This window comes from Miscanthus floridulus, chromosome 10 (assembly GCF_019320115.1).
Source record: "Miscanthus floridulus cultivar M001 chromosome 10, ASM1932011v1, whole genome shotgun sequence".
Lineage (NCBI taxonomy): Eukaryota > Viridiplantae > Streptophyta > Magnoliopsida > Poales > Poaceae > Miscanthus > Miscanthus floridulus.
In genome coordinates this window covers 32011504-32031273 of record NC_089589.1, presented here as the reverse complement: position 1 = coordinate 32031273, position 19770 = coordinate 32011504, and the positions used below count along the sequence as shown (strand labels likewise).

Below are 19770 nucleotides of genomic sequence, written 5' to 3'. Positions count from 1 at the left end.
TGTGAGCCACCACTATAGAGTGTTTGAGTTGAGATGAGTTCCCAGTGAATGCTGCATGGGTATTTATAGTACGTGATGGAGACCACGCAGTGGTTCTTTAGTTTCATAGCTTGCACACGTTAATGGTAGTAGTGTTTCAATAGGAGACCAAGTGGAAGCTTTTAAAATCCACTGGAATTAATGGAGCTCCTTGACTTGAACATTAAGTATATGCATGTTGCAAAGTAGTACTTGTTACGCTCTTTAGATGACCAGGCAGACCAGCTACGTCTCATCTCCATCCATAGATTGTGGATGGCGCAAATTAAGTTTTAGCATTCATCATCGGTGTTTGGAAGGCCCATTGAAACTAAACTAGCTATTTGCAGATTTTCGGACTTGCACTGGTACTAAACACAGCTTTCAGCTATATATATACGAGACAAAACTGTCCAGGCACTAAAACCTTTCACACATTAGTAGTTTTATTACTAATTGTGTTTTATATAAGGAAGCGAGACAACAGTTAAAAAAGGGGCGGAGGGAGTACACTCCATTTGACCCTGCCTGAGAACAAAAGGAAGAGTGATTTTTTTTTTACTTTTGCAAGGATTTATTTTACCTTTTCTTGGCTTTTGCTTGGGATGAATAGTTACGGTCCAAAAACTTGCAAAAAACATGCGTACTACAGTAAACTCAAATATGCATGATCCTCATGACTATGTATTTGACCATTCTCTCCAGCGCTGTGATGCATGCACAGCTGGTGACACGACAATCAAAAGATAACGAGATCACCCATAGTAATGTAACCCAGGGTTTACATATCTTTTGGGACTAACAGTACTTTGTACTTAAACTCTTAAAGAGTATCACATTATTAGTACTTTGTACTTAAACTCTTAAAGAGTACGCTTGAAGATTCTAATTCGTTGGTAAAATGCAATATATGTGATACGAACCGGGCATCCGCCCCCAACTTCCATCTGGACGTGGCCCCATGACCCCTACTCCTTATCGCGTCGGCATCGTTATCCCATCCCGTGACAACCCCCCCCCCCCCCCCCCCCCCCGCGCCCACTTGTTGCTTCTCCGACATCCTGTGACCCAGTCCGCTCCCCCGCGCGCCACTCGGTGCCGCTACGCCGCGCCGCTCTCCGGGCCAGCTTGCGCCCTCGGGACAGACGCCGCGCCCCACAGCTCGCTGCCATCCCGCCGCCCGCGCTCCCTCCCTCTCTTCCTCGCTCCCTCCCTCCCTCACTACTGGAAACTCGAATTGTTCTGTGGGTGAAGAATTTTTCTGTGCATTTTTTTCGGCATGCACAGGAAAATTATGATTTTTCTGTCGGTTTCAAAATATCCCGATAGAAAAATGCAAAAACCGACAGAATAATTAAATAATTTTTCTATGTGTGACAATACACACACGGAAAAAATCAGTACTCACAGAAAAATGAAACTTATTCTGTCGGTTCCTTGAAAGCGCACAGAAAAAATACATGCACGCACACGAAAATCCTACTTGATAAACCGGCCCCTGCGCCGCTCCGAGCACCCCACCCTTCTCTTCCCCAGCGCCCCGCCCCTCCCGGCCCTAGTGCCCCTCCTCTCCCTTCTTCCCCGCGGGCGCCCCGGCCCCAGCGCCCCTCCTCCCCCGCAGGCGCCCCGCCCCTCCCCCTTCTTCTTCCCCGGCGGGCGGCCGCTCCTCCCCTCCCCCTTCTTCACCCGGCCGGATCCGGCCCTCCCTCTCCCAGATCTGGCCGGTGGTTGCAGTGCTGGTGGTGGTGGTGGCCGGCGGCGGGGCGTGGTTGTGGCGGCAGCCCTCCCCTCCCCCTTCTTCTCCCCCGCCGGCGTCCCTCCCCTCTCCCTTCTTCTTCCCCGGCGGGTGCCCCTCCCCTCCCCCATCTTCACCCGGCCGGATCTGGCCCTCCCTCTCCCTGATCCGGCCGGTGGCTGCGGTGGTGGTGGTGGTGGTGGCCGGCGGCGGGGCATGGTGGTGGCGGCGGCCCTCCTCTCCCGGATCCTGGGAAGCTGTTCTTGACTCCAACGAACGGACGGTTGTTGATTTCCTAGTTGTTGATTTTCTTTACTAGAACTATGGATATTGTTTGCTGCTCTTGCTTTAGCTGATGGTGTCCTATCTATTTGCATTCTCTAAGCTTTGTAGAATATATTTGAACTGGAGATGCTCGGGTAAGAAGTAAGAAATACACTGCCCAATACCCATGAATCAAAACATTTTTGTTCTGGATTTGTTGCAATCACTTGCTCTTGTAAACCAGATTATGCAGATTGATATTAACTTTTAATCAGATGTATGCCAAGCTGCTAGCTATCTGTATGTGCAGATATTTTTTGTCTATTGAACTCCTAAAGTGAAAAATGACTGAACTTGCTAGAGACGGAACACAAAATTAACTAATCGAGGATTGTCTATAAGTAGTCTTGGGCAATGATAGAGCTCTGAAAATTTTCTAGTAACTACTTGATAAAGGTGCAGTCGGTTTGTTGAGAAGTTGTCCAGCTTTTTATTTAGATGACTCTGATCTGCGATGATGTTTTAACTTGTTTGTTTTGTTACCCTGGTTGCTTTTCAGGTGAGATGCTACGAAAACAGTATCTTGAATATCTTGCATATATCAACCTGATCAATCATTTTGATATGTGATATTTGCGGAGCTGAGATGATATGAAACTCCAGTCTCGTGCCGCGCTGCTCTCCCCTTCCCTAACTATGACTTGTGACTTTTTTTGTTTTGTACTACTCTTGAGTGGCTGTGATGAATCAAGTTTCCATTAGAGAAGTTCTGCACTTTAGCACCTTATGAGCTGGTACTTGGGATATTTTGTTTTGTTTGCTGCTTAACTAGGATGGCTTGTACCAGTACAAGCAACCAGTTCTGTGGCCAGTTCAATTCCCATTAGAGAGAGAGAATTAAATTAAGTTCCAGGTGAAATTAAGTTGCAGTTGTCATGCTGATAATGGGTAAATCTGAGCCATTTCTCGAGTTCTTTTGCTCTTGTTCTTTTGCTCCAGGTGAAATATATGTAGTTCTTGTGCTTTTGACATACTGCTCTCTAATGGATCTGGAATGACCAATAGTTTCTTTTCTATTAGCTCAGTTCAATAGAGCTCTGTGATTTTTGCATTGCTATTTGTAGAAGAACATGACTTTTTTTAATTCAATATATTAGCCAAGCTGACACCTGTATCTGAGCTTGTTTTTGTGCTCCGATTGATGCTAAGAGTTAGGACTTGAATGTTTGTTCAGATTGGATCAGGTTTGGCTCCTCTTTCTTGTGTGACAATTTGAAACAAAGATGCAAACCTTTCTTTTCTGCTTGAGAGGTCAAGCATCACATCGTACATCATCATGCTACTTATACATGTATGTGTTCATTTTCAGGAGTTCAGACACCAAATTGCATTCGGCAGACTGTCTTTGATGCTGTAGCACTGGACTATGAGAAAGTTACAGTTCTTATTGATGCAACAGCTGCTGCAAGACCAGAAATCCATTTGTGTGAGTCTATAAATCTCCTATACTACTTTCCACATCAAAACAATATTTCCCCTCTCTACAATTTGAGATGCGTATGATTAGACTGCTGTTAGACATGTTCGTTTACATTAAAGAGAAAAAACTTGTGTCACAGCAATTTGTAAGGTTATGTTTCGAACTGCTGCATCTATCGAGAAGCTGTTTTTATTTCCAATTTTGTATGCAACTGTTAGTTGGAAGAGTCTTTTCTGGACCTGCAACAGAAAAAAATCCCATTAGAATTGCCAATATCTTCCGCTAGAATACACAGCACAGCACAGCATACCTCAGTATCAAACTCGTCCCAATCAGCACATTGGATACAGAGTATGTGCAATTATTGAATTTTCCTCTCAATTGTTTATCAAATTGCAAGGTGGATACACAATTGAAGCTTCAGTGCCCCGATAGATAGATTAGATAGATGAGAAATAATTGATCTTTTTATTTCTTCATGTCGCCACAGTTTCAATTCATTAAGAGTGTAGGACTTAAATTCATGCTTTGTCCACAGTTTCCATTGTAGTAATGGAAAGGGGGCAACATGTTTCGAAAAAATCCAGGTTCACAAAATGGTAACCGGTAGAAACAACAGAATATTATGGGTTCAACTTCTAAAAGAATGTTCTTCTCCTCTATTGTTAGTTCAAACTGTTGTCTTGGTGGAGGTGGACCCCTCTCATCCGGTCTCCTTGGGGGTCTTCCAATTCCATCTCCAGCATTCCAAGCATTGCCTGATGGTGGCATCACATTGTTATAGGAGGAATCATGATCAACATTTGTCTTCTTCCGTTTGTAAGTGCTTGGCTGCTCCTCCCATTGACGGTTACCATCTGCCTTCTTTTTGCCCCTGGCATTTCCCCATGTGTCCTGATCTGCTGGCTTTGCAGCCACTCCACCTCCACTACTCCAGCCTCCCCAATCAGTGGAAGGCCTCTGGAGCCTAGAGTGATTAGTTAGCAACTGTGGAAGGCCTGCAACTGTAGACTGCTGGAAGTTGCGCCTCAGGTAAACATCACTCTGATCGGGTAGTAATCTACTAAACATAGCTCTATCTTGAGTTGGTAGTTGCTATCAGACACTATCTTGAGTTATGGTTAATTCAGTTCAATGTCTATTAGAAATTACTTTTCTCTTTACCTCTGAATATTTTTTCCTATTCACAAGATTACTCTAATTAATTAAAAATGGTCTTTTGCAGGAGGCTTTGGGAATTTCTTAGTTTGAGAACAGATTGTAGATATGTTGATCAGTAGCCGTGCTTTGTTTATATGGTTTCAATAACATTGTGTTTTGTAACTGTATAATGACATTGAAACATTGAGTCCATTGTTATGAACAACAATGATATGTAACAACTTTCATGCTGATTATATGTATCAAGATTGCTGAACGTAACATGTTGATGCATGGCTAAATGATACTATTCATGTATGATGAAATATGATGATAGTCATTAGTTATGAGCCGTGCTTGCAGACTTCATTACTGTATGGACAATATATATTTTAATATACTGTTGCTACTGTTTTAAAATAATTTTTTTTGTGTTTAACACTTTTTTTTCTGTGAGGCTGGCTACACAGAAATATTATTTTTAATCTGGACGAAATGAATTTTTCTGTGAGTTTGCTAGACCGACGGAAAAAAACATGTGTTTTTCTGTGCATTTATTTCTTTTTTCTGTGTGGATTAACACACAGAAAAATTAGTTTTAATCTGGGCGAACACAATTTTTCTGTGCGTGTGAGACCCACAGAAAAATTGTTTCTGACGGTGAACCCACAGAAAAAGTCGATTTTTCTGTCATTCTACTTTTGTGGGTTATTTTCTGACGGTACACCGTCAGAAAAATATTTTCCTGACGGTATTCGAATTTTTCCGTGGGTTTTTGCACCCATAGAAAAAAGCGAGATTCCAGTAGTGCCTCCCACAACCGGAGATGAGGACGACAGTGGCGGCTCCAACGAGGTAGGTCGGTCCATCTCTGGATCTGAGCCCCCCTCCACCTCCTCTGAATCTGAGCGCTCCCCCTCCTCCTTCTCTGGATCTGAGCCCTACTCCTCCTCCTCCTCCTCCTACTCTGGATCTGAGGGGCGTGGCGATGGCTAGGGTTCCGGCGAGCTTTGTTGCACTAGCCTTGTTTTGCTGTTGCAACAAGTAATATTTCTTTGTTGCATTAGTCTCTTTTTTTTGTTTCTGATGTTGCATCTCGCATAGCCTTGTTCTGATGTTGCAACAAGTAATATTTCTTTGTTGCATCTATTTTTTTCTGATGTTGCTTCTCGCATTGCGCTTTGTTATGTTGTTGTAGTAGACTTATTGTAATGTTGCAACAAGTAATATTTCTTTGTTGCATTAGTCTCTTTTTTCTAATCTTGCATCTCGTATTGTAGTAGCTTTGTTCTGTTATTGCAGTAGCCTTCTTGTGATGTTGCAACAAGTAATATTTCTTTGTTGCATTAGTCTCTTTTTTCTGATCTTGCATCTCGCATTGCCGTACCTTTGTTCTGTTGTTGTAGTAGCCTTGTTCTGATGTTGCAAGAGACTTTTTCTCATGTTGCAAACAAGTAATACTTCTGATGTTGCATCTCGCATTGCTCCGTGTTGCAACAAATCTTCCGATGGAAAATTTCTCATTGGACATTCGGGTGATGGGGCATGGTGGGGATGGGGCGTGGAGGGCAACGGGCGTGCAGGGGATGGTGGCACGGCGGGGGATGGCGACGCGACGAGGCACGGTGGCGCAGCGGGGGATAGGCCGCACGCGGGGGCGTGCTCGTTCTATTGCATCGGATATGTCCGTTTTATTTCCGTCGTTCTTTTATTCGATGAGATTTGGGCGACTCCTATTATCTCAATCGGATGGTCCCGAGGGGCGTCCGGACGCGTGCTTGCGCCGGACGTTCGGGCGCTAGTTGCATCGTATGTGATATCGACTACTAGCAGCATGTATATAGATTTTCTTGTTTCCTCACTAGTCAACACAGGGATAAGGAAGGAGGCCAATAATGCTGAAGGACGGGCTGAGATTTCCTGCCTTTTCTTTTTCTTTTTTCTAAATATTTTAGTTAATTATTATTTGTTTCAATGCTGTATGCATTTTCAAAATCAAGGGCTCAGATTCATTCAGGATCTTATCTCTTATAATGTAATGGGTGTACCATAGCAAAGCTCTTTTCTCATATATATTTGGTTAAGGTTGAGTATACGTGATTTCTCGGAAAGCGACAATGACAGTTAAAATGGGACGGAGGGAGTATACTCCATTTCACCCTACCTGAGAACAAACAAAAGATCGAGTGATTTTTTTTTACTTTCACAAGGATTTTTTTTTTTGCTTTTTCTTGGCTTTTGCTTGGGATGAATCGTTACGGTCCAAAAAAAAACCTGCAAAAAACATTCATACTACAATAAACTCAAATATGCATGATCCTCATGACTATGCATTGGACCATTCTCTCCAGCACAGTGAAACATGCACAGCTGGTGACACGATAGCCGAAAGATAACGAGATCACCCATAGTAATGTAACCCAGGGTTTATATATCTTTTGTATCAGGCTCTAGCATTATACTAACAGTATTAGTAAACGACGACTTACATGCATGAAGTCTTCACGGACTGCACGCATGCATGTTTGAAGATCAACACAGTCATTCCCGGATCACCCAAACGATTCTGTTCTTGCAGTGTGTGGTTGACATCACAGAGGTGACCTCGAGGTTTTCGCAACGACTTTGACAAATTCAGGCATGGGCGCTTAAGAACTACTCCTATAAATGGTGCCTGGCAATCTCGATAAGAAAGACGACTCCCAAGGTTAATTAATTAGTACAATGCAAGCCGTACTAGTAGCAAAACAATCCTTGAAGGCTTGAACTAGGACATCCTTAATGGCAATTTGCAAACAGCTAGATAGATGAGGCTTGAAAATAATAAAAAATGAACATTGTAGTGGAAGGTTTCTAGGAGATCGTGCTATATTAGCTATTTGATAGTCGCTAGCTATTTCGCCTCTCTTATTGATAACTAATAGAATTATTTTTAGACTAGCTATCTGAGAACCAATGGGGATACCGTAAGCGTCGACTCACGGTAGTTGGATAGGTCAGGCCGAGATTGTCTCTGATAGCCGTCTGATAATATTGTAAAGAAACTGCTTGCACAGCCATAGCTAATGTAACAAAACCAATGTAACGAAACATAATAAATTCCTTGTCAGTTGGTTAATTACATCGTGATGGCACCCATTGCTTAATTACATAGTGATGACACCCAGTCACTTGAGTGCATCGGTCTTATCTCATTGCGAGATACAATTAAGGAAAACTTAATTAACCTAAAACATTGTGCAGATCGATGGTCCTGGCTGTGATGCAAGTTGTGTGATGCGCCACAGTTTTCATGATCAATTAGGGCACTCACTACTACAGATTGATTTATCAGTGTCGCCACTTTCACAGCCGTAGCGATAGAAGCGACGGTGTTATAGTTCCACCACCGGTTGCACCGATAGCTAGGCCTCATATGAAGGAAACCAATAGTTCAAACTTCTACCACCGATGGGTTAACAATAGATGCGGCAGTGGTATTTTCTCCTACATGACCATTTGGTGCACTGACGGTAGTAAATTCAGCGTGAGTTATTTCTCCATTTCCCAACTACCCACAACACAGTTGCATCACCATTAACTGCTCCTCTCCGCTTCTTCTTCAAGGTTGGCCTATTTATGCTGGGGCTGGATGCGCTTCTTGGCAATCCACACACTCCTTCCTCCTTAGATACAGATAGATACAGAAAAAGCTCTTGAGCCAACCATCTATATTTTTCTCATCGCCATGGCGCTCCTTCTCCAACTCTTCCGGTGGCAGCAGCTGCGTTGGGAGAAGGCCTTCAAGATTGGGTACTACCGGCATCTAGCGCAGCGGGGGCTCCTCGATCTAGGTGCTAGTGGAAGTTTTGCGATTAAGGGGGTTCACTTAGAGACCAGCTATAAAGATCTTTGCATCCTTCTCTCAACCCACCCATATATTATCCCTCTCGCAAGTTTCTTCTTGCTCTCTCCCTCTCTCGATCGTGAGAGGTGCAGATGCTAGTGGAAGTTTCACCTTACCTTTTCTTTCACTTTCTTGAATAGCTCTGTGTTCTCATTTCCAAGCCTGCTGTTCAGTCTGAGGAATCAAAACGTGAGCACCACCATATCCTAATCGACAAGGAAGTTACTACACAAGAAAGGTGGACAAAAAATGGTTTCCTTCATTGAGATGCTGGTGGAAGTTTTGCGAGGTGCTGCCTCGTCCTTAGCTTGCACTGCCTGTCTCCAGACTCGACTATAGGATATACCTGTACTTGACAGGTCTTTGTTATTGTACACCCAATAGTCTTTGATATGTCTTTGTTATTGTACAACTGTGGAATGTAACTGAAGTTATCAATAAAATTGCTGTGATGATTGTTACTGTGTCGTTTATGTATAGTTTTTGCCTTAAAAACAATTATAACTGAATGGCTGTGTTTTTTGAAGTGTCGTAGTATTTGCCTTGGCTACATAGACGTGAGATAAAGCACCTCATTGAGATGGTGTTGGGGTGGAAGTATTTGCCTTGGTTTATTTGCAAATTGGTTTGCTGTGTTTGTAAATTGTCATTATTGGAGCTCCCGTCACCGTTTCATACGTTGATTCAGTGTTAGTGTTAGATAGTAAAGTGCAGGGAATCAAATGGTCCGCGTTGTCTTTCCTACTCCGCCACCTGCGACTCGTGTGGGTTGCTGTGGATGTCATGGACCTTGACCGTTGCCTTCTCCGCTCGTGTTTATTAATGGAGATGACTTGAACAACTTGTATTAAGAAATTAGAAACATGTGCAAGGGAATCTGAACTGCATCATACGAGAAGGTAACTGTAACAAGTTTAGAAAGAAATCGTACTTGCCTATCATTGTATTGAGGAAAATGAAGAGTTTATCATACAAATCCCCATCATCCAGATATATACACATCAACATTGATCTGCCCAGAATCTACCACATACTTGTGAAGAACCTATCACACTCATTGCAGATCCTACACTCCTCGCTGCAGAACATAGCCCACTTCTCCCAACCTTCCCATCTTGCGTGGTCGCCGTAGCCTCCGCCTCCGCACTGATGTCCGTCCTGGCGACGCACCGGCATGGCCAGAGGAGGCAGAGCACTAATGTCCGTCCTAGCCAAGTCCTGTAACATGAACATGGCCTGTTGAAAGCGCCATGTGCATTTCTCATTCTTTCATGTCACATTCACCTTCGGGCCCGCTTCATCACCTTCGACCTTCCTCAACCACCGCAGGGCAATGTTGTCGTTGCCAGCAACGCTATTAGACCTGTGGAGTACAAGGGAGAGAACAAATGCAGCAACATCATGGCCTACCATGGCAGAGTGCTCAAGCATGTCAAACCGCGGCATGAGCGTGCTGCGGTCTTCCACGAAAACGGCGCGCATCCCAGCGTAGAAGTAGGCCTCTGGGTTGCCAACGCTAGAAAGCCTGGCGATGAGCTTGACGTGGTACTCGTGGTCATAGAAGCGGTTCCAGGTCCCATGTTGGATCCCATGCAGCAGCATCCGCCGCAGTGCTATGCTCGGTCCCAATACGGCTTCGCCGCACACCCTACGCATCTACGAATAGGTTGCCTGCAGGCTGCCAAGATCTTCCATGGGATCCGCTATAGCCACAGTGACGCACCTAGCAATCTCAACAGCCACATCCTTTAGGAGCTTCTCCATGGAACGAGGACACGCACAATGGTAACAAAAGACAGATCCTCAGGTCGGGGAGTGACGTCACGATAGAGAGGAGCACTGGGGATGAGGGGATCAGAGCGGAGCAAGGTGAGTTCCAAAAAACCTTCTTGGGATTTTATGATCGCTCCGTTCTTGAATGTTCCGCCACGCGGGGATGTTGAACGTCTCGGGGAAGTCAATCATCATCCTCTGAACCGTGTGAATCGCGTAAACCGTGTATGAAAATGCGACAAAAATTTAGAATGAAAGAATCTTATCTTACTATCTTATTACGAACTACGATTACTAATTAGAGGCCCCAACGGTGTAGACCGTGTGGACCGTGTATGTAAACCGCATGAACCCCCTAATTTTGAATGTAAATTACCCACCTCTGGCATTACAAAAGATAATTCAAAGCAGATGATAAGAATAAAATAGGCTAGCGGTTCATCCCCAAAATCGTGTGGTTAGCGCTAGAGGGGCCAAGCCGCGTGGTCGAGTTAATTTTCTCTGTCCAACTCCCAACACCGTTCCATCACCATTACTTCCGCGGGGAGAAGCGTGGTCCACTAAGATCTTGTGAGATGTGGCCTCGTCTTAACTCCTGCTCTCGCTTAGTTCAATCGAAGGGAACTCCAACGGGCGCCTATCTTGCCCATCCTTCTATAAAAGTGGAGGCTAAGGCGGGGAAGCAAGTACATGATTTCTTTTCTAAACTCATTACAGTTACCTATCTTCTAGTTCTATCTTCTTTGTCTGGTGCTCCACCTCAACATCCCATCTTTCAGATCTCATCCAATGCTGGATCGGGCAATGAAGTGCCCAATGGAACAGTCATCGGCAGTTGTCCCTGCTTGTCCCCACATTCATGCAATGCTGCGATGGGACGGGCAGGGTAGCTCAATGGCGCCGCCACCGGAGAGCTGATCCCTGCTACCGGCTATCTTCGATGATGATGGGGGCGGATGATGTCCTCGAGTTGGTGGAGCAGCTAGAGGTGGCCACCTCTGCCCTCCGCAAGGAGAGCCGTGATGTGGACCGGTAGTGCCTCTCCATTATCGCAGCGAAGCGGGAAATGGCCACGATGGAGCTTGCTGCCGCCAAGGCCCAGGCGTGCCTCACTGGTAAGGCATTCAACATCTTGCTTTTTCACTACGTGCTTTGTCATGTCTTTTGTTGTTGCATTTTCTTATCTCCTGTTTAGCCATCCAGGAGCAGCTGATCACCATGCAGGATGAGGTGGTGGAGGCAATCTGCCTTTGCCAAGTAGCCAAGGACAACGCTCGTGTCTCTTCTCGGATGGCAGCCAAGAGCAACAGGCGCTACCAGGACCTCCATGTGGTAGCAGGCAACACCGTCCGTGTGCTTTTGCCTCCTACACCTACAAGGACAACCCTAGTGGACCACCTCTGCACCATGCCACCACGAGTTATGGAGGTGCCCACATACTGCATTCGCCTAGGGGCTGCTTCGGCCATGGCCGCCTCCCAGCTTTGGCTGGGTGAGAACCTGATAATGGTGGAGCTGGGGTTCCTAGGAGAGACGATCTATCGGCAGCGCGAGGACCTGATCGGCGAGTTCTCCGCATGGGCGATGGTGTCTTGTCCACGGTGGATGTAGAGGACATCATTCGTAATGCTCCCCGTGAGTAGTTCGAATGTAACATGCCTCTACATCCTGAATAAAAATGTTCATAATATTTAGTAGTTATTACTTTGAGTTCATCTCTGTTTGTTGTGACTTGAATGTTCCATTTGGGCGCCTTAGAGTTCGTAGATCGTATGATATGTATGCCATTAGTAGGTGCTAACATCTCCCAATCATCAACGCCGGTAGCCTTCACAGCCGCTTTGGTCAATTTCTAAGCCCGCACGTGAGTCCTACATGTCACTCGCGTGCGTATTTACAAAGTTTTGTAGAAATTTGCATTCCCGCATCTGATATAGTTGCTTAACAAAGGATGCTCTCCACTGTATCTTTCTCCTCCTCAGTGCTGCTATTCCTCATCACTACCCCTGCTCCCAAGTGTCGAACTGCGTGACCTCCCCTACTCAGCGACGTGCAAGCCACCAGTCACTGCGTGAAAAGCTAGTGCTCCACACCGGTATGCCTCACTAGTAGGTAGACAACATAGATCCATCGGTGACCAGGCTAGTACTCATCACTGCTATCACCACTCGAGCTCAAGCCGCAAGATCCAATGCTTTCGCACTTCCCTTATGCATTGTTCTTGGATTTTTATTCCCCTCTTCACTCATCTGAGTATGATTGAAGCTTCCTTCTGAATATTAACGAGCTCACGAACACATCTTCGCAGTCACTCCTTCTCTAATTATGGCGACAGTGCTGTCCCCGCTCCATCAGATCCTCGTTAAGATGGAGGAGGCCCCCAACATGAGGAACAAAGTGGCCATCCTCACAGGCCATGTCTTGGTCCTCATCCTCAGCCGCCTCACCGCCCACTCCTTGTGCAGCTGCAAGTGTGTTTGTCACTCCTAGAATAACCTCATCTTGGGATTCGAGTACCGTAAGGAGCTGCCCAAGATTCTCGCCGGATTCTTCTACCGCAGCTGGAGATGCAAATGCAACTTCACCAGCGTCAATGGTGAATACAACTCCTTATCCTTCTTGCCCTTCCCCATTTAGGATGTCATGATCTCAGATTGCTTCTAGGGCCTCATCCTCTTCTGGTACTTTGGGTTTCACTATATTGTCTGCAATCCGGTGACTGAGAAATGGTTGCTACAGCCGGGTAGCAACCATTCTTGTGGTTCAGCTCACTTGGGGTTCGATCCGATGTCTCCTCGCACTTCCATGTGTTTGAATATGGGATCAACGATGATAACTCCTTAGGTGTCAATATCTACTCATCTAAAACTGGAGCATGGATGTTTAAAGAATCAGAATGGGGTGAAGGTATTGTAGTATCCACATATGGGAAATGTGTGTTTGTTAATGGTTTTATGCACATGCTAGAGTTCACCCAGATAGTTGTTGTTGATGTGGAGGGGAAGACATGGAGGAAAATTCATAGGTGTTGGTATTTATTAACGTGTCACTTGTTTGAAGTACTTAGCCACCTATTATAAACCTATACCTCCTAGCTTTACTAGGTTGTCATCCCTAGTGTTGATGCCGAAAGGTATTGTTGCTACTACATAGTATCACTACTAGAATAATACTAAGCAGTTCTTTATTAATGCAAGTGACTAGAGAAAGAATATATAAATCTATGAATGAAAAGTATCTGCAAGCACACAGATAATTATACCATTGTAGCATTTTACTCGAGAGTATTCCTGGTATCGTTATTTATATTTTACCACTGGGAAGGTCTAGCATGGATATGTATTGTCAACTTATACTATTGAAGGAGAGACAAACTATAGCCAATACTCTACTCAAAACAGGGATAAGTCATAAGATAAGATATGTATATATGATAAGTAATGATAATGATAAATCACTCAGAGCACTCCTTTCTATAGCATTATCATGGTCAGGTATAATATTAGAGGAATAATTCCTAAGTCATTCTTAATTACATGTCAAAGCATACATTTGATTAGTGCAATTACACCCAGTAATCATGGCTAAGATCATCAGTATATCTACATAGAAGGGATATTACTAAGGAAGATTGAGGGCAGAGCTCATTCTACCTTAGTAATCGGACCTTACGTGCGCCTATATTCGGGGAGTGGACTACAAAGGACTCAATAGGAGTGTCACATCAATGATCTACCACAAGGCCCAGAATATAGGGTGTACCATAGGTAAACAACGTATAAGCACCACGCTTACTCAATGTCGACCACTCACCCCGTGTACATCAGAGTGAGCGCTATACGAACTTATGCATAAACACAATGATAAACTAGCTATACTAGATATATAATCAAAGTAGACGATGAACATCATAATGAAGAACATGAATAAGATGAATATTGATATTGCCATAACACTTGTAACATGCATATAAAAAATAATGGAGAAACAAGAGAGAGAGGGATACAAGAGTTTATACCAAACTGCACTCTTGACAAGATCGGGAATCCAAGCGAAGTCCTGCTTGCCTCCCTCTAGATCTATCCTAACTAGCTATGCTATGGAGAAGCAGGAGCTCTAACGAGATTAGGGTGTCTATCTTCAAATGACTTATGAGCCTAGGGGGGGGGCAGGGGTCCGGTTATATAGCGCTGCGGGTCCAACGTGAGCCCTTGGATTAAACCGACTTAAGCAATGGCCTAGATACGTCCTCAAAGGCGGTGGGAGACCGCCTCTCGAAGCTGGCTGATAGGTGGTGCCAGGAGGGGCTGGGCGGCCCCACCATGAGGTTGGGCGGCCCCACCTGTCAGTAGGTGGGCCCCCACTTTGGTGGTTCGCCTTCTGGATGCTTCTAGATCCTTCCCACATAGGTACCACGGTGGAATTCCGTATTTTCCTTTAATGTTTAGATTCTCCTTGGTGGTTTTCTGATTAAACCCTGCTAGAAACACAGATTCATCAAAACTTGTGGAATTTATTAGTTTAAACCCCTAGACCTTTGTTGGTGATTATATTTATGCCCTTTTGCTTGTTTAATTGATAGTTTATATTGGTTGTTAACTAACATCAACAACTGCCCCAAGCTTACCTTTTGCTAGTCCCTTAGCAAAACTAAACTTAACTAGGAATATAAAGATTTCAAAAACATTGTAGCAACTCCTCTTAAGTACACATGTGTTCAAACAAGAATTCCGCTCCAGAGTAGAATAAACCTGATCTGACTTCAAACTTAACCATATTACCTTCAACCATGGGGCTAGTAGCCTTCACTTGGGTCTTAAGTAATTGAAAGACAGAATAATCAAGTCAAGCACTATGTCTCAAGTTATTTGCTCAACCATTATTCCAGAGTTTTATAGATTTTCAAAGATAAAACTTAGAGCTCTCCGTTGTATGACACTCTCAAGTCTCCCAATATATGTGGTATTTGTGGATCGTCACCAAGGAAATAGCAGTGTTATGCCTTCCTCTTCCTATATCTAAGGCTTATGTGGAGCTTATAGGTGTGGAGAAAGCATAAAAGGGCATACTTGCAATGCATATATTATAAAGTCAAACAACGGATCCAAAGAGAGTTGAGTCATATAATCAAATCAAGATGTGCAAGTGTATGGATGTATGGTGGATATATATGGTGGCTAACCTAATTCTACTATGCTCCTTAAAACATATCTCTCTTTTGAATACTTGAAAACAACTTTGCAAGTAAACATGGGCTATCTTATTCATCTTCTTTTCCCTTTTTTTGACGGGCATCTAAGTACCCATTGTTTTAGATATTTCGGACACTTGTCCATTTTTTTCATCTCTCTCTTTTTTTGAATAACTTTTGCATAGCCCCATGCCTCTTTTCTGCAACAAAACTCTTGAGAGATAGCAACAAGAAAGTGGAGCACTTATTTGATGGATATCCTATAGAGCATATTTTTGGTGTTTACTCCCAATGTAGGAGTAAAACATTTTTGGGTGGATCTAGATGGAATGGCGGTTGTTGCGCCTACCCCCTGTGTAGGAGTAGTGCATATGTGGATGCTGAGTACGTGATCTTGATTTTAAGAGCATGACAAACCTCACATAAGGCATCAACAAAACTGGACTAAACTCAATGCAAAACAAGCAGCATACATGAGTGAAAGTTTTTCTAATCTAAATATCATATATGGCTTTTGTAGGAATTCAAGCTTTTGTCATACAGGAGCTCATCATGTAAGATTTTTATATTTTTTCAAAAGATAAATCTTCAGAACTCTAGTATCACTAGGAACTAGATAAATAGCAGCTTAGACCTTCTCATATCATATCCATCAATTACCTAGACTTAGATCAAGCATATGCTACCCACGAGTTTCGAGTTTAGAGCAAATTCTCATGTCAAAACAGTCATATCCAAAACTCAGGAGAATTCAAGGCTGAAAACTAGGTACTTGAAAGAAATTACGACAGAGCAACTAGTCATTATTTCTATTGCAAGAGGTTATCCTCAGAGTCCTTTTATTTAACTCCTAAACACTAGACACACACTTTTATTTTATTTTATTTTCATTTTTAAGATCGCACCTTATTATATATATATATATATATATATATATATATATATATATATATATATATATATATATATATATATAGCTAAGACAATTTTTTATTTTGTTTTTGTTTATTATTCATCTTTTTATGTATTTAACACATATATAGAAGACTCAAAAATAGTAAAACCAAAAGGGAAAGAAATACTTAGCTAGATACATGGGGGATGCTCCTCCCCCAAGCTGGATGTTGTCGTGGTCATTCTTAAAGTCACTCTCATCCTTCCAGAAGTTGTTTTCCTCATGCAACAGGTGTAGCAACTTTTTGGGAAAATATACTTCGGATGGATGGCTTTACTTTTATCATCCTGCAAAATACTCCAACAAGAACACCAAAACTCATGGCACAGATTAAGATAAGAGGTTAGTGATCAGCTATTCAGAGATTTGTTGTCCTTGGAGGTTAGACAGATTTCTGAAAGTTCTAGCAGGATGTCTACTAATATATTTTTGGATTTTCTTATTTATATAATACAGAATGGAAGTATTTATGTATAATATATATTTTTTATGGGATTTTATACTCCGAGAAAATTACTCACATGGGGCTTTAGGTTTTTCATAATGCAATAATGCAACGCAGTAGTGAAACTTTTTATTTTTCCTTTCTAAATGCAATGCTAATGTAGAAAAGTAAATATGCTAAAGTGAAAAATAATTCATGCAATGCTAGAAAGTAAATATGGATAACTACCGATGTTACCTCACGGCCAGGGTTCAGATTTTTAAGTACTCCAGATAGGACTCTTTTCCAATCTTGATCATTCCTTGGGTGCATCAGTCAGCCCCGGGGATGGAGACCCTGATGGTTGTACCTCTTGTGAATCTGGTGATGATGTCCCCTTTTCTTTCGATACCTACTTGGTCTGTGGACTTGGACTTGGTGGAGCGGGTTCATCCACTACAATTTCTTCAGGTCCTTATATTCCTCCCACTCATTATTTGGAGATTGATTCTTCTGTTTGCGGGATCGACGTCTCCTCCTAGAGCAGGACTTCTTTGGCTATTCATAAGTGGTATAACTATTGAAATAATAGTGTACCTTTTCTCTAGGGAATTGGAAGTGGACTTGTCCAGATCCGATGTAGATGATCGCGTTGGTTGTGTTGAGGAATGGTCTTCCAAGAATGATGGGTGTATCATCTTCTTCTTCTCCCAGGTCTAGAACCATGAAGTTGACAGGGGCAAACTGATCATGTATTCTTACCATAACATCTTTTGCTATCCCCTCCGGAAATTGGATTGATTGGTCCGCCATCTATAATTGCATATATGTAGGGAACAAAGGTTCATCACCAAATAAATATTCATATGTTACCTTCGACATTATGTTGACCCCTGATCCAATGTCGTAGAAGGTCTTGTGGAAGATTCTTTATCCAATGGTACACTCGATCGTTGGTACGCCTGGGTCATCCTTCTTAGCAAGGAATGGTGAAGCAAGGAGGTGATCATACTCTGATCGGAGTGTGTTGATCATATTGACTGTTTCTTCTTGAGGTTGTCGGCCTTTGTTCTTCCTTCTTCTCCTGTTGTTCTTCTTCTTGGTCAATGTTGTCTCTTTGGGTAGGTATGACGTCTGCGGATGTCCAGGAGAATGGTGTATACGATTCTTGAACGAAAACTTCTCCTTTTTATCCTTTATTGTGAAGCAGATCTTGGCACTATCCATGTAGATGATAGCTTTAACGGTGCTTAGGAAAGATTGCCCCAAAATAATGGGCGCCCTTACATCTCCAGTTGTTTCCAAAACCACAAAGTCTACGGGAACATATGATTGCCCCACTCTAATGATGGCATCTTCAAGAATTCCCTTGGGGTAACAGAGTGACTGATCTGCAAGTGCAAATGTATATTTGTGTACAACAAAGTATCTCCATTAATTTTATCATAGATTACCTTAGGCATGATGTTGACACTTGCTCTGAAGTCACAGACAGCTTCTTAGAAGATGTGAGGTCCAATGGTGATGGGGATGACAGGTCTCCCAGGATCACCCTTCTTATCTGACAAGGTATAATCTATCCACCTTCCCATCGATGGCTCCGTGTAGTAGTAAGCTACATTATGAATATCGACAAGATTCGTAGTTTCTAGATCTTCCGGTTGCCCTAGAATCTTACCTTTGTTGGTTGGAGGAACAGAAGCCGCCAGTTGAGCTATTTGTGATTCTATCATTTTATTAAAGCTATGCTGGTTCTTAATGGCAGAAGCAAAGCTATCCATTATATTGTTTACATTTTCTAGAATTTTATCATTAGAAGCTACCTTTCTAGATAATCCCTCCATAATCTTGGATTGACCAACAATTAAATCTCTCAAGGGTGTTTGATTGAAATTATTAAAATTATTACCTTGATAGTTACCTTGGTAGTTTGGTCTTTGTTGTTGGTTCCATCCTTGATTGTGTTGAGGATGAGAGTAGTTATTGTTGACAAAGTTCACATCCTCATGGATTTTAGGGCAGCTATTCCCTAAATGCCCAGTGCTTCCACACACTTCACATGTCATGCGAGAGTCATGAATGTGCATGACCTCTTGCTTCTCATTGGCATGATCTTCAAGCTTCTTCATCAGTAGGTCCATCTTGGCAGATAGCATGTCTACTTCCTTGAGTTGATGTATACCTCCAACTCTTTTGTGGGTTTGAGCACGTTCTTCATTCCAACCTTGATTGGAGGCCATCTTCTCCACAATAGGTGTTGCATCTGGTTTGGTGAGTGACGGGAATGCACCTCCAGCAGCAGCATCCATTGTCTCATGGGAACTGTTGGTCAGCCCATGATAGAAAGTCTGCATGAGTAGCCAATTCTCCATCCCATGATGAGGAAATTCTGTAATGTAATCTTGGAAACATTCCCATGCCTCAGGGACAGACTTGTCATGTTGTTGCTGAAAGCTTGAGATTCTCCCACCAGAGCATTGGTCTTGCCTATGGGAAAGAACTTTGCTAGAAAGGCGGTGGAGCAGTTATACCATGTTGTATTTCTATCTTTATTGGAGTAGAACCACTGCTTTTCCTTCCCCAAGAGTGAGAATGGGAAAAGGCAAAGTAGTATGGCATCTTGGGTTACTCCTTTGATGGTGATGGTGTTGTAGATCTCCAGGAAGTGTTGGAGATGTGCACTTGCATCTTCATGTGCCTTTCCACAGAACTGGTTGGCTTGCACCATGTTGATGAGAGCCGGCTTGAGCTCGAATCCATTGTCTCCGACATTGATTGTCGGTCTAGTACGGATGTTGGCCATAGTTGGAGCAGAGATTCACAGAGAGTCCTGTTGGCCATGGCTTCAAATTCTGGTGTTAAGCTTTTCCTTATATGGTTGTCTTCCGATTTCAAAGTTGGAGT

General features: G+C 43.2%; 1 non-coding gene across 1 annotated transcript; it reads left to right on the top strand.

Annotated features, from left to right (window-relative positions):
• The first annotated feature begins 19236 nt into the window (after window positions 1–19236).
• Window positions 19237–19344, top strand: LOC136490309 (small nucleolar RNA R71). The gene has a single exon (XR_010767599.1). It is a non-coding gene; the product is annotated as a small nucleolar RNA R71 (small nucleolar RNA).
• The last annotated feature ends 426 nt before the right edge of the window (window positions 19345–19770 follow it).